Source organism: Melanerpes formicivorus, unplaced genomic scaffold, assembly GCF_026170545.1.
Source record: "Melanerpes formicivorus ecotype bairdi unplaced genomic scaffold, bMelFor1.0.p_v2 SCAF_12, whole genome shotgun sequence".
Lineage (NCBI taxonomy): Eukaryota > Metazoa > Chordata > Aves > Piciformes > Picidae > Melanerpes > Melanerpes formicivorus.
The window spans coordinates 10,110,829-10,126,085 of NW_027142364.1; the positions used below are offsets into that span (position 1 = coordinate 10,110,829).

Here is a 15,257-nt window from a genome sequence, read left to right on the forward strand (position 1 = left end):
AGTTTCTATTAGGGCTACAGTAGGAAATGCAAAATAGCTTTTCACTAGAATCCAGTGTTGTGGGGAAAACTGGATTCCTCTGTCTGTGCAGTGGGGAAGTCCTGATTCAGTATTTGACTATGCCATTGCCTTTCATGAACAGCACACACTGCCATATGTTTTCTTGAAATACTGGCCCAGAAAACTATGCTTCCTGGTGTCTCACTCAAAACACAGATTGGTTGATGCTGACATCCCTGCTGGGACCCAGTGTCTGCTGCTGCAGGAATGATGAGAGAGCAAAGCCATTTGGTTTACTTCCCTTGGAAGGGATTTTATAATGACCCCTATATAAGTATATAAATACATATAGGACTCATTTTAGCATGAACTATAGGATGAACCAGAGTATCTAATTTTTATGGTTTGGATGAGATGCAAGATGGAGATTTACACCCTTGATTACATTTGCCATATAAAGTTTAAATCAGCACCTAGGACTGCATGCAGACAAATACTCAGCAGATATTCAGGCATATCCCATATAGTCCTGTGTATTTAGTCCAAGCTCAGACACTGAAAGCTCTCTGATGAAATAAATGAAGTAGAAAGTCATTCACAGGATCAGTTATGCAAAAGTGCACAGCGTGCAGCATTTCTTTCTGCCAGGCTGAGATCAGCCATGACAGCTGCAGTCCCTGAAAGAAAGGGAAGTTTGAGCTGGTCCAAAATGGGTTTGGGAAGCTACAGACCTGTGCTGCTCAGCAGTTTTGCAACAATTCACACTATGCTACTGGCAGCATAACTAGAAACATGCATACACTCTCAAGGAAGGGAAGGTAATAACAGAAACCTTTCTGTTGTGGTCACAGTTTTACTTCTAAAGAATTTCAGGAAAGATCTCAGTGTCCATTATTCACGTGGGTTAGAAGCTGTACTGCTGTGACACATCTGCCGTCAACAGAATATGCTCCAAAACTGGTTTTAGTAATCCCAGTGTCAGTGACAGCCCAAGGAAGAGTCAGTTCTGGTTCCTAGCCATAGTTTGCAATAGACTCACTGTTACCAGAGAACACTTTTGGCTTCTTACAGCCCCGCACCTGTGCCATCACATGCACAGCATACAGTTTGAACTGCCCCCCTACCATCTGGTAGAAATGTGGGTTCTACTCTCTGCCAGGAACTTTAGGGAGAGAAGAAGCAGCTCACATCACAATGCAAGTTCTTGCATATACATAGAGTAAATCAGTACAAGTGATACAAGCACTTTCTCGCCTTCTAATGTAAGTCTTGCAAGCTGTTTATTAATCCTGTTTCCAGAACATTTGATATTGCAATAAAACATTTTCCTGTGAGCACTTTCCAAGTGGAAAGAAAGAAATTTCTGTAAAATAAATCAACCAATATTTCAAGGCCCCTTATTCACTTGTGAGTGTTAAGCCCTGACACAGCATGGACTGCAGGTGAGACACCAAAGTTGTTAGACAACTGTTTAAATTAAGTAAACTTTTGATTGCTGTGCTCCACCAACATTCATGCTATTTACTCTCTCACACATGAAGGTCACATTCTCAGCATCTATTCCAATGACATACAAGATCTTTTACAGGACATCATACATTATGAGCATATGCAGATGCTGATTATTCTCCCTACTCCTTGTTTTCTCCTTTGAGCTCTGAGGTAAGGAGTCAGGCAAGGCCTGTAAAGCCAGGGAAGAAGCATCTTTGAGGGGAGCAAAAGGGGAAAAAAAAAGGGAAAAAAACCCTCCAATCTGAGAGCTACAAGTGGGAGTCAATTTATCTAAAAGGACTGTAGTCCTAAGAGTAAATCAGAACCTTGGAAGTGATTCTTGCTTAATGTCTATTGTTCCTCCTCTGTTTTTTTTGTATTTTAGGCAGGATTCAAAATAAAAAGATTATGTTACAAGAATGTTACTCCAAGCATTTCTAGTGGAAATGAAATAAAGACCTACAGAAACATGTCCAATTTGACAGAGCACCTTGAATACCAATCCAAGGACTAGAACACGGGTCTGTGTGCTGTCGACGCTGCTGGTTAACACTAATCCAGCAGAACAGCCTATTTACCCTTTGGAAACTTTTTTTTTATACTTCTGAGGCCATAGCAAATAGCTGTTGAATACAATGCAGTTCCCACATCATGCTCCAACACCACTAGAAGCACTGCTAACTACAGGCACCCCATTTACACCTCCTATTGCAGCCTGCAATGCCAGGGATATAAAAGCACTACCTACTCCACATGCTGTGGTGATAAACTTCATTTCAGGCGCATGATGCAATGCTCTGTGATGTGTGCACAGAACACTGATTTATGTGGCTGCAACCGCAGCATATAGTTCAAAGCTTGAGGCTCTCACTACTACACGATACCAGCTTGCCTTTTATACCTAACTGCACCACATTGTGTATGTTTACTCAGCCTGAGTGCAAAGTGAGTTGATTGCTAGAAAGTTGTAGCTACCTTGAGTCCCAAACACATATCCTCAGGAGTACTTTTTCTAAGTTTAATGAAGGATAAATAAGTTTTAAGAACATGGTTAAGAACACATTGCCTTAATCAATACATTAGGCTCAGTCAAGTTCCTATCTCATTGGCAATCAAATACCTACCACTAAGCCACTTTCTGACTTCAAATTGTCAGCTAAGTTTTCCCAGTTTTCATTTTAAAAGATGATCTTATTTCATTTGGAACAATCCCAGGATTTGCAACACTACCTCTCCCTCGTCTGTATTGAGACATACAGCTGCAGCCCCTATTGTGGTCACTCTTTCCTACATCAGTTCAGCTATATCATACTCAAGAGGAAATCTCTCTCTCTTCTGATCATCTCAAAGTCCATCTAGAAGGTGTAACCATACTGGAATACCTAGACATTAAAACAGAGTCTAGCTCACCAAATTATTTGTTAAGGTTTGTGTGGGTTGAGGTTCAGGTCTGGCCAGTGCTCCTTTGCTACTGCTTCATCTTACTATCTCAGAAGACAATTTTCCATCACACAAAGGAATTAGGGAGAGGCAGCTTTTACACTTAGGTAATATATACTAAAGAAAAAAATATTATGCCTTTTTTACCTTGTTCCTTGATGTGAAATCAGAGTTTGTAAACAAGAGTTTGCAACATTCATCTACCTTGCTGGTAAATAGAGAGTGATACGGCCATTGATTGCTACTTGATGCCACACAGAGCTATTAGTTCATCCTGCTATCCAGGACTAGTCTCAGAGAGGGTACTTAACACACAAAGGGCACTTACTTCATGTCCACTCTGGCCAAATTTCCTGCAAGTCTTCATAGAAGAAAAGCATCTCCTGCAGGGAAGACAGTCTAATCTGGGTGTCGAAACAATGGGAAACCCTAAAAGAGAAAAACAATTTTGTAAGAACCCATACATCAACCAAGGGAGTCAGTTTGAAAGTCAGTCTTAAAACATATTATTACCTCACTTATGTTTCTAAATGAATCATAGAAAAAGTCTCAAGAAATAGATCAATCACAAGCAAAACAGTAGACTTCAGTAGGCACAGATGAAGGGTTTTTTAACTTGGAGAAGTTACTTTTAGCAGAGCAATGAGCAGAACAGGAACAAACACAACCTTTCCTGCTTTGAATTGTGTGTGAGCCAGCTTCACCTTGCTCTGTCCTTGGAAGAAATTCACTGCTGTTAGTATTCAAACACTACTGTGGCAGCATTCAAACTGCCAGAGGGAGGCAAGGGAGCAGTCAGGCACCTAAAAGCAGTACAGCAGCAAGGCCCAAAGGCTTGCATCCAGCCTTGCTGGTTTGTTCCACTCTGACTGGTCAGCCCAGTAGCCAATGTTTACAGTAGCCCACCTAGCCAGATCATCTGCCACCAGAAATAACTTCCACCTCAAGAAATTGAGAGTAATTACCAAAATGAGCACTTTTTACGTCTTTTGTGTGGAACAAGATAGTAATACTGGAAGATAATATGAAATACGATGTTGAAAAATCCTCTGAACGTTCAATGAATGAAAATGGAGAATGCAAAAAGGAACTGATACTATAATAAATACAGAGAGATTATTATCTTCTTTAGCATGACTTCTTCTATGCGGTGAGGATTTGTGCCCCCCGCTCCAGGCACTGGGATAGGGCACACAGCAGCCAAACAAGCTGACAATCCCTGGCCTTTCCAAAGTGGAAATACAGCCCTCATAGAACTGGCTCCTGGCTGAAGGCAACTAGAAAACTCAAACCTCATCACCTGCTTCCATCTGATAGACCCTCCTGCTTAGCTCTTTGTAACCCCTTTAGCTAATTTGTGGGGCCTGGCAACACAAAGGTCATGGATCTGTTCCTCTTCCTCAGTGCTGAGGCACCTGTGACCCAGCTAAATTTGAGCTGGCGTAAGTTAGATTCAGAGCCTGGGTGGGGGATGCTGTACCTGTCTGCTTGCTATGTCCTGAGCACCCCTCCCCTAATGATTTTCCTGCTCCTTGCTCTGCTCCCTGCCTTGCTGATGATGAAGGGACTGTTGGCTGGTGGGGAGAGGATGCAGGAGCCCGTGGTTTCACAGCCTAACTTGGGGGTACAGCCAAATATTGCCTCCCATGGTGCAAAGAGCTGGGCACAACAGGAAGCTGGAGGGGACACAATGAGCAGTGCCTGCCCTGTCTGGGGGTGCTAAAGGTCTGCAGCAAGGACAATGGTTAAACCAGGTAAAGGACTGTGGGAGCTGAGCAGGGGACACCCATCCAGGAGAGGAACACCTCTTTGCAGTATCTGTCAGAGCTGTGGTTTGGCAGAATGATGGGTGGCAGAAGACATGTCTGAGGACAGGGAACAGTGTGGCATGAGCTGCCATGGCCAAGGACTACCATCCCTGAAGAGAAAGGCTGGGACAGGCATCCTGTAGCCATCTCCTGTACAGCTGAGCACTGATGGGTCATTGCTGTCTTGTGCTGACCCAAAACATTGACAATTGGGCACCTTTAATTTGGCCTTATGGGTCATGGGGTAACGGAGGGACTGCAAGCTCATTGCCTTCCACTGTGTGACTAAGGCAGTGGGTGGCATAGGCAATTGAATTGCCTCACTGTGCACCTGGGGAGACACTGATGGCAAGTGTATGGGTGAGGGTGAGGCTGATGGGCACAGAAAGCCCCAGTTTAAAGATGGGCATCATAAATAGCCGACCCTCAGGTAAAAAGAAGGAGAAAAATGGATCTGTGATTAGATCTCATTGTTTTAAAAGCATCCCTCTGCTTTCAATGCTCTTCAAAATAAAGCATTTCTGAATAGACTTTGTGTATACTGAGGGTGAAGGTGGGAAGAGAGGAAGGAAACCAAGTGGAAGAGAAAAATGCTTCAGCTGACAGTGACTGAGAGGGAGAGAATTGCAAAGTAACATGCCATCCATCTGCTGGGTAAGATTCATTATTCACAACTCAGTCATTTGGTTCTAAATTTTAAATGTCATCTAAAGTGCTTTTTGAATTCATCAGTTTAAAAGGTATTTACTAAGAAGCAAAATGTTGTGTTATTACTCAGTGGCACTAAGGGCTGTGGGGTGGCAGGCAATGTTGTTAGGTGGCCAAGCAAGAAGCCAGTCAAACTGGAAATGGTTTATTTGCTATTCAGAGGTAGCCCTGCAGCTACAGTGTTTGCTGGTCTCTGAAGCTTCCCATGACTCTATCCCAACAAGGTCCTCACCCTTTCTAAAAAGTACCTCATAGATTTCAGTCAGATGTGAGCAATTTGTTTGTCTCATACCAACCTTTATACCAGCCACTGCCAGGGCACCTAACTTAAGCACTCATGAGATCTAAAACCATGCAGGGTTACAAATTTGAGGATGGGATTTTTATGTGACACTCTGGCACTCTCTTAGGTAATAGTAAAGTCTCAACCACAACATTTGAAATTAGGTCTGAAAGAAGACACAAAACTTTATATCCACCTCAAATGGCAAGGCTGAGATGCAGGATGCTGAGGTTTCTGGGGACCTGAGCTTGCCCTGCTCCCCACTCACAAGCCTGGCACAGTGCCATTAGTGTAATCATTCCTGTACTAATGTCTCCCACTCACAAAGTCATTTCTTTACTAGCAAATCCATGCATATACTTGAGATATTTAAGCTACATGTTGCAAGATGGTAATAGCTTTGTAATGGTGTTCATCTATCATACATTTTAAATACGCTTGCTCTGCCCACTGCCCCATCTCCAATGGTTCCCTTTGTCATCAGACACAAACTAGGACTGGAATAGAGACTCTTTCTCCATTTTGTCTCTACTGCTCCCATTCAAATCCCAGTGGCATGACAAAAGACTCCCACAGACTTTGGTAGACTTTGAATGACTCATAAACGCCAACATTTTCTGTGGTTGAGCTTAGTTTCTTCCACTAACTACAGACACAAAATTTCAGTTTTGCTTTTACTATGAGTCTGCATAAAATATGCTTCCAATTTTATTTTAATCGCTTCACTCATGGAATAATAGAATTATAAGGATTATACAGAGCAACAATCCTCAGCAAAGCAATACTTGAATATTAAGCAACTCTCAGAAAAGATAGCTCAAGTATCATTATCCTAATTTTTCAGAGCAAGGATAGGAAGACAAAACTTGAAAGCACAGAGCTTCTTCCAGGAGGATTTATGTTAGGAATCACATGCCTCAGGCTGGCTTGGGAGCTCCCTTCTCCCTGATACCCTGGAATGAATACTGTGGTTGGTATCCAGCCTCATGCCTGGCCCACTGTTCCCTCCTTAACTCCATGGCACTGCTCCTTAAAGCTCTTTCTGGCCAAATGCAGCACTTAGCAGCACTGCTGCATTTTTTTTTTAATAAGGAGCAAAATATTAAATACCTGTGTCACAAAGCCTGTAAATCCTCTCTGAACTGGTCCCTCCAGGATGAACTTTACTCAGCATTTAGAAGCCCAGCTAAGATTAGGGTCCTCAAGGCAGACACATCAGATGTAATTGCACAGCCTAAAGTGCCCTGTAGTTGCTGAGGCAAAAGGTAGAAGACATTATCCTCCACTTTGCAATGCAACATCATGGAAAGACCAGCAGCATGCCCAAGGTGTGATAGGATTTCACCTGTCATCTTGTCACTTGTAAGACCAAGCCATTTGTCAGTACTTTAATGACCAGATATTTAAGCATACTGAGGGGCTTCCCTTACAGCACATTATGTGTGCTTGAGGCACTGCCAGGTCACCTTCTTCAGAAGTAAGACATATGCACTGCTGCTCAGGGGCCACAGGTAATGCTGGTGGAGTAAGCAAGTGATAATCACTTGGAAGGAGGGAGAAAAGAGAAGCTGCTGTGCTGTGTTTACTGAAATAGTACTGTTGAATAAACAAGTTCCAGAAAACTAGAAAGCAGGGACTCAAATTTTTCCAGACAGAACTGCACAAGATCGTATACATTAAGGAAGATAAAAAAATAGAACTGAAAGCCAAAAACAAATTCCAGTGCCTGGAGATCAGCAGCAGGAGATGAAATATTCCTTAAATGACAAAGACAATAATTCACAAGAATTAGACTCTCCAGTGAATTATGGGATTCCTCTTTCAGTAAGCTAGCAGAAATATGATTCTAAAATTTAAATGCACTCATCCATCACAGATTCTGCTTAAATAGATTTATGGATGGATACATATTTTACCATTTTTTACATTTTTATAAGCCTGACATTTTAGTTCACCTGTTAGGGACACTGGAACTTGAGATACAGCAAAAACTACAGAAGAGATTAATTATGCTCTAACCTCAATTGCCTTCCCTCCCCTCATCACAGATTATAGGTATGGAGAATATTATTAAGCTCATAAAAACACAAAACAAGGTACAAAGGAAGTTTGAAGTTATTATGGCACTTTGAGGATGTGGAACAGAAAGATACTGGTGGATTCACTTCAGAGCCCCACAAAACTTTCCATGACTAAATCCAAGCAACAGTCATTAAGAGAAGTTGATACAGTGGGCTGTGAGCAAGGTATCTAGAATCAAGTAACTAACTTTCACAGCAGTATCGTTAACTTCAGTGGTGAATATTAATGTGCAGAAAGTTACAAGGGCTTACTGGGGCACATTATAGTCTAATACACATTTCTTGTATGCTGGATAAATCTCTAGCCTTTTAACTGTTTTCTCTGATAGAGAGACACATATAACAAGATATGTAATAACTTGTTAGCAAGGAAGGTAAGGAAATTAACCAGTCCTAGTGTGATAGCCCAGTGCACAGTCCTCTGTGTTTGCACATATACCTGTACAGGGACTAACTCAGGGTGAACCTGTGGCTGAAGACTGTGTTTCATAGATAAGTAAAAATCTCAGTACAGTGATGTTTCTGTAAACTGAGGATGGGGATTTGACACTGGGTTAGAGAGAGCCCATGTTAATAAAGAAGAGGCTGCCACATGACTTCATGCTCCAATAGATGTGAGTGATATTTCCTTTTCAGGCTGCAGCTTTGGATTTCATTACATCCAGTATAGGCATAGGCCTTTACTGGGGAAAAAAAAGCCCTGTTCTCTCCCCTCTCCTGTTCCTGCCACATGCTTTGGCAGCCTCCCTTGCCTGAGGTTGTGCAACTGTGCAGTGCATGGATCCAACTCACTGGAGCTCATAGAGAAGTCACCAACATAAAAATGACATTTTCTTCCTGTTCAGCAAGCTGGTCCAACTGCATGTGGTCAGACAACTACTGGACATGGCAGATGCAGAGCATGGAGTGAGAGGCTCAGACCTCTTACCCACCCTTGCCTGCTGAAGCATTCTTCACTTATGTTTAGTTCAACATAAGGAACATCAAATGTCCCAGCAGCAGGGAGAACTTTGCCCAGAAGTTATGTTGTCTGAGACAAAAAGAATTAAAATCTATAGGTCAGTTACAGAGCATTGAGCACATTTCCTGATTTTTGAGTGCTTAAATTCTTAACCTTTGCTTTTTATGTGCATATGCAGTATGTGTAAAGTTCTCTGGATCTCCTCTCCAGTGAAAGTGGTTTACATAGGGACACAGTCAGCTGACATCACCAATACCTCTGTAGATTTTGGGGGATATGCTTGTGAGCCCTTTTTTTTGCACATGTGCATGCACACTACTGACAAAAAACTAGTACATCTTTTGGTGTAGGCCAGATACTATCTCTCTGTCTCTTCCACCTCTGTGCATACCCTATCTCACCCAAAAAGCTATCCCTGAACCATGCAACTGTATAAGCAACTGCCCAAACTATCAATGGACAAGTCAGAAAGCTATATCCATCATTTCTTTGTGTTGACAACCTGTATTGCTGGATATATTGTCAGATAGAGCTCACAATCAGAAAGATTTGCTTGGCTCTAACTGTATTGATACTTATGACATTTGAGACACATGCTAAAAGGGACCAAATGTATGATTTTATTCTTTATTGAATAGTTACTGATAACATAAGTTGGCAGGAGAATACACTGCTGAAAAAAACCCACCTCTCTTAATGTTAAATCAATGATTCATTTACTTTGTTCACGATTAATTGTACAGTATTTGGAACTCTAATGACTTTTGTGGATGCAGTATCATTTAATCAAAAGAAGAAAAGATCTGATCTGCATTGAGATACTGATTTTTCTCCTATGTCAGTACAACAAATAACTATTTCCTTCCACTGTTCCAAGTACTTGGGAAAGCAGACAGAATCAGTATGGCTGCCTGGACACCTCAGCATGGGAAATTCACAGCTGTTTTTCTTTCAGAAAGCTTTATCTGTCTCTGCTGCTGTAGAAGTAACACATGACCAAAATAATGGATTGATTAACACCAAAGTTCTGGCCTTCATCTGAAGCATTCTGGATTCAAATGGAATCCCAGATGCTCAGCTCATGTAACACCTAGTTAAAACAAAGACCACAACCCAGCAGGTATTCCCACTAAATTGCTGACTGACACTAAACTTAGGTATCTTTCTATCTTAGCATAAATTACAGCTTCTATTGTCCTCCATGTGGATCCTCCTTTCCAAGGGCTGGATTAGCACCAAACCCAGGCAAATCACCATCATGGCTAGACTTCCAGTGTCAGGGGGCCCTTCCAGATGCACAGCCATTTCTCAGGACACTGTATAAGCTTTAACTACACAGTGAAGCACACTGATCTGTAGCATTTCACACCCTTCTTGGTCGCTATACAGCTTTGTTTCAATGTGTGAATGGAGTGAGGTCACCAAGTCTGTTCTCCAGGAGCCCTGTAGTACTGGCCACCCAGACAGCCCAGGATGTAATACAACATCCCCACTCCTGCAGGATCCTTGCTGCTCTTACTGAACTGGGAAGTCAGAGCAGTGTGCCCGTGCCCTAGCCTGTCCACTGGGCCATTGCAAGCAGCGTACCAGTGTCAGGCTGTGGCAGCTGCAGGCTGTCAGCAGGCAGCACCTGCTCTGCCCTGCGCTGCACACAGAGCTGGCAGCTTCTGACAGGCTGCTGGCCTCACAGCAGGGCAAAGCCTTGGCTATGCATCAAAGAACAGAGGGGAAAGCTTCAGGGATGCTTAAAGGACATTTAAATAGGCTTTTTGTGCCATGTTTAACCCTTAACAAGTAAATGACCAAAAAGCTAAGCCATTAACATGCTCTTCCACTCTTCTGCAGTCAGTTGCACAACTATGAATTCAGAGCTGATTCTCTGGCAGAGGGCTCCACAAAGGAGGGCACGCATGAAAAGCAGCTATGATGCTGCTTCTCATCATCGACAACGGTTCTGCTTTATGATACATCCTCAAGATCTGCTTGGAGATGAGGTGGTCATCACAGCTGGTTCCCAGGGGACAGGCCTCTCACGGGGCTTGGAGATGGGGTCCCCTGCCCTAGTCTGTCATCAGCAAAGTTTCTGCTCCTCCAGAGACATTTGTGTGGCAGCAGGCAGCATGTATCCAAAGAGATCTTTGCTAATGTGACACAATGTGAAAAAAACCCTAACACAAAACAGGAAAGGCTGCTAGTATTGGCACCAAGGGGTATGACTGTCTCAGTCCAGTGCAGATGGAGTGCAGTGAGTGGGAGAAGTACAAAGCATGTAGTAAAATGGGCAAAGCTTGAAACTGGGACAAGAGCTGCAGCCTTGGGTAATGCCTCCCTCACATTCGGTACCTGGCTTCTCCTCTCCTTGGCCTCTTTCCTTCTGGGATTTCTCTGCTCTTTCCAAAATGTAAAGCTCTGTTGTGCTTCAGCCTGGGAATCCAAGCAGGGAGGAGGTGCCACACCCAGCCAGAGTACAGGAAGGAAACTGAAAGCAGACTGCTGGGGGTACAGGGGAAGGCTGAATGGTCTCAGCTGAGCAGAGCAGGTACATGCCACCCCCTTTTTCACTCCTAGAGACTAGTTAGCCATAGAAACAGAGATCAGATCCGTCTTTTGCATGCAGAACATCCTGTGCATGTCAGTCCCATGTCTGCACCATGCATGCCACACTGATGCTTTCAGTTCACTTCAGGCAAGGATTGCTGGAGACCTTTCATTACCTTCCCAGCTCCAGGATGGATCCTGTCCTGTTTGCTGCAGCAAGCACACCCAGGAAATGCTGCCAGAGCCTCCACTGAGGTGTCAGACATACTGTTCAGATTACATGAGCGCAGGAGACCAAATCATTCTCAGCCTTCCAGCTTTCTGAAGCTTGCATCCCATCTCTCTCCAGAATGGTTGCCTGCTGTGTTTAAAACAGAGTATGGTCCCAGTGCATATTGCAGATTGCTTCATAGAAGAAGGCACAAGAAGAGCAATGTTCTCTTTCTAAGTAGGTCTGTCCCATGTTTGCCCACTGCCAGCCCATGCTGGCAGGTGAGATGATGAACAAATGAGGACTTTATCTACTGCTAGAGCCCTGAGCTGGGAAAGAGTGTGAGTATGCCAGCTTGGCACTGCACCCTGGTGCAACGTGATGCCACTTGCAAAAGCGCAACTGAAAAAATGCCAGACATCTGTGCCCTCCCTGTGTGAACCAAAATGGAAAAGAACCAAATCTTTTTCTTCCCACTGCCATTTATAAGAATCCCTTGTGTGATCTGAAGTGACATATGAAACGACAGCCTCCTATTGATTATTGTTAACCTAATTTAGCTGATGTTAATTGTACTGGACCTCTATAGTTGTGCACAGAACTTAGTAGCAGCAGTAGGACAGAATTATCATCAGCTTCATGGGGATAATGTTATGTCAATACCATATGTGACCCATGTTTTCAACATAGCTGAACATTTACTGCATATTCCAGTATCAGCATTTACCTTTCTTATACTGTTCTTTTAATTTCTTTTGGCATTTCCTTCCACTTCAGATATGCCACATGCAACTTACACTACTACAGGTTCTTCCTGCCCACCTGACAGCTCTTCACCAAAGCAGTCTCCTCATTAGCTTTGGTCAGCTGTCTACCTAGGGTAAGATTCACCTCCATGCAACCTTGATGCAGCTCACCCCAACCTTGACCCCAGATATATGCAAGAAGGGAAGAGTGTTTTCTTGTGCCAGGAGGATCAAGACACAGAGGATCTGTTTGAGAGAGGGAGAGAATTCATTGCTGCCTGTGGCAGATTGCAAAGGTATTGGTAACTTCTGAGTACGACACTAATATCTCACATGTGGGGCTCTGCTAGATACATGACAGTACCACAAGGCAAGGTCAAACTTGGCCTAAGTCATTTAGGGCTTAATGAAGCAAGACTTAAATTTCATTGGGCAACCAACAATGGGAAAGCAGGGACTAGCAAACCCAACTATAAAAGCACCACTTGATCAGTGGATAGGTACACTGTGCATTAACTGAGGTTTGCAGATGGTGGTCCCAAGTTAGACTTCTTGTTAGGAGCCATATAATTGTCTAATGATTCTAAAAGCATCAAATGCATGGATTAACAGTCCCACCTCTGAATGTTTTTGTACATTTTTCATTAGCAAAAGTTGAAAGAACTACCTTAGCTGTACCCACTGTTTCCACAAAATTTTTAGAGCCTAATACAATAAAACAAACAACCTACTTCCTCTGAAAAATGTGATAAAAATGAATCCAGCACTGCACGTGGAACTCAGTGTGGAGGCCTTGAACAAGGAGCTTGCTGATTGTGGCCATCACTACCCAACGGAAGCCATAGAATAGAATAGAATAGAATAGAATAGACCAGACCAGGTTGGAAGAGACCTTCAAGGTCATCGCGTCCAACCTATCATCCAACACCACCTAATCAACTAACCCATGCAACCAAGCACCCTGTCAAGTCTCCTCCTGAACACCTCCAGTGATGGCGATTCCACCCCCTCCCCGGGCAGCCCATTCCAATGGGCAATCACTCTCTCTGTGTAAAACTTCCTCCTGACCTCCAGCCTGAACCTCCCCTGGCGCAGCCTGAGACTGTGTCCTCTTGTTCTGGTGCTGGCTGCCTGGGAGAAGAGACCAACCTCTGCCTGTCCACAACCTCCCTTCAGGTAGTTGTAGACAGCAATAAGGTCACCCCTGAGTCTCCTCTTCTCCAGGCTAAGCAGCCCCAGCTCCCTCAGCCTCTCCTCATCGGGCTTGTGTTCCAAGCCCCTCACCAACTTCGTTGCCCTTCTCTGGACTCGTTCCAGCAAGTCAACGTCCTTCCTAAACTGAGGGGCCCAGAACTGGACACAGTACTCGAGGTGTGGCCTAACATTTAGTGTTCAAAGTCAGTGCTAGGTCACAAACTGTTACTGCAAGAATATGCAGAAGGGCAGGCCCAGGAAGAGAGAAAGAAGCCCTTCTCCCCATATGTAATTTTCTTTTAAATTTTTCATTAGAGACTACTTTTCAAAACACTATGGTATATATCACAAAACACCCAAAGCCTAAGTTTTAATCCAGCTCTTTGTTGTTCATAGCAGGAGACCACTGGAGAACAAGCTAAAATCTACTAAAGTACGTAAATTCCCTGCAAAGGACTAGGATGAGTGCAGGGTAAGGCCTTTGGTGATCTTGGCAAGGGGGAGTTTTGTACCCTGTGCTTCCACAAAGGGCTTGCTAATGTACAGCTAATTGCTTGCCACACATTTACTCAATTTAAGATTCTGGTTTAGCAGAGAAGTACTTATGCAGAATGCATTAGTCTCCAGAAATCTTACGATAACAATGCATCCATCCACATAGCCTTTCATCTCTTCACTTCTAGACTACCTTAGCACAGCCTAGGAGGAGTTGTGCACCTCCTCTTCATCAAATTAGGACCATGAAGGATCGTTACAGAAAAAAAAAAAAAAAAAAAACCAAAAAAATACATACACAAAAATGCTTCATGAAATTTTCAGCCCCTCTGCAATCTCATGTCAGAGAGGAAAAAAATCCCTAATGATTACAGCTTGTCCATTTTATTTTTTTCCTGGAAAAAAAAATATCATTTATTTAAAAACAATATTTTATTTTAACTTGATATTAAAGGACTATTTCTAATTTAATTTCCATCCTCTGCAAAGCTGTGAAAAGCCATTTTATTGGATATGGAAACCAGACTATGAATGCAAAAGGATCTAGTGACAATGTATAAATCCCTTTGTTAAGGCAGTCTCATCTGATATTCTTGTGTTCTGGTTGGTGGAAGCAATACCTGCATTTGACTGCGACAGTGATATAAGCGAATTTTATAGAGAATAAATAAATTAAATTGTATTTATGCTGGTATTTATTTAAGTCCTGAAGATGACTTACTCAGAATGTATTCACATAAATTTTTGGAGAAGGTGTATCAAAGATTAATTGAAATATTAAATCAATTTTATGACTATAGGAGAGAATGCAGTTCATCCCTGTTTGTCACTGTATTCAATAAAGCAGTACAGCTTAAGACTTTGATTTACAAATAATGGAGGAAAGAACCTGGGCACTAGAATACTGCTGGGTATCTCTAAATTAAAGGATCTGTGGACAAAAAAAGAAGCAGCAATTCTTATCTACTGCTATTAGACTGGAACTACATGATATATGTAAAAGATATAAATGATAAAAGGGACATGCATAATGAGATTTTTTTTCAGGAGCTTTCAGATATGCCTGATTCTTTCCCACTGCACTTCCAACACAAGGAGAGTAAAGCCATGCTCACTGTGTTTCTAAAACTCACACTTTTTATTAGAATTGCATCTCTCATTTTTTATCCCCTTTGTCTAATGCCCTGTGAAATAACCTACAAGGTGAGAAACTACAACTACAGGTGCATGTCCTCCATTATGTTGAATTCTATCATTTCCAGTGAGGTGAGGAATAATCTCCAGGAAGACTAGACTCACAC

The 15,257-nt window shown here is 42.7% G+C and overlaps 1 long non-coding RNA gene across 2 annotated transcripts in view; it reads right to left on the reverse strand.

Annotated features, from left to right (window-relative positions):
- LOC137444697 (uncharacterized) overlaps window positions 1–15,257 on the reverse strand; it is a 119,353-nt gene that overhangs the window by 1,182 nt on the left and 102,914 nt on the right. For both annotated transcript variants that reach the window (XR_010988214.1, XR_010988213.1), the window contains exon 3: window positions 3,260–3,360. This is a non-coding gene — a long non-coding RNA (uncharacterized lncRNA). The remainder of the gene's footprint in view (window positions 1–3,259; window positions 3,361–15,257) is intronic.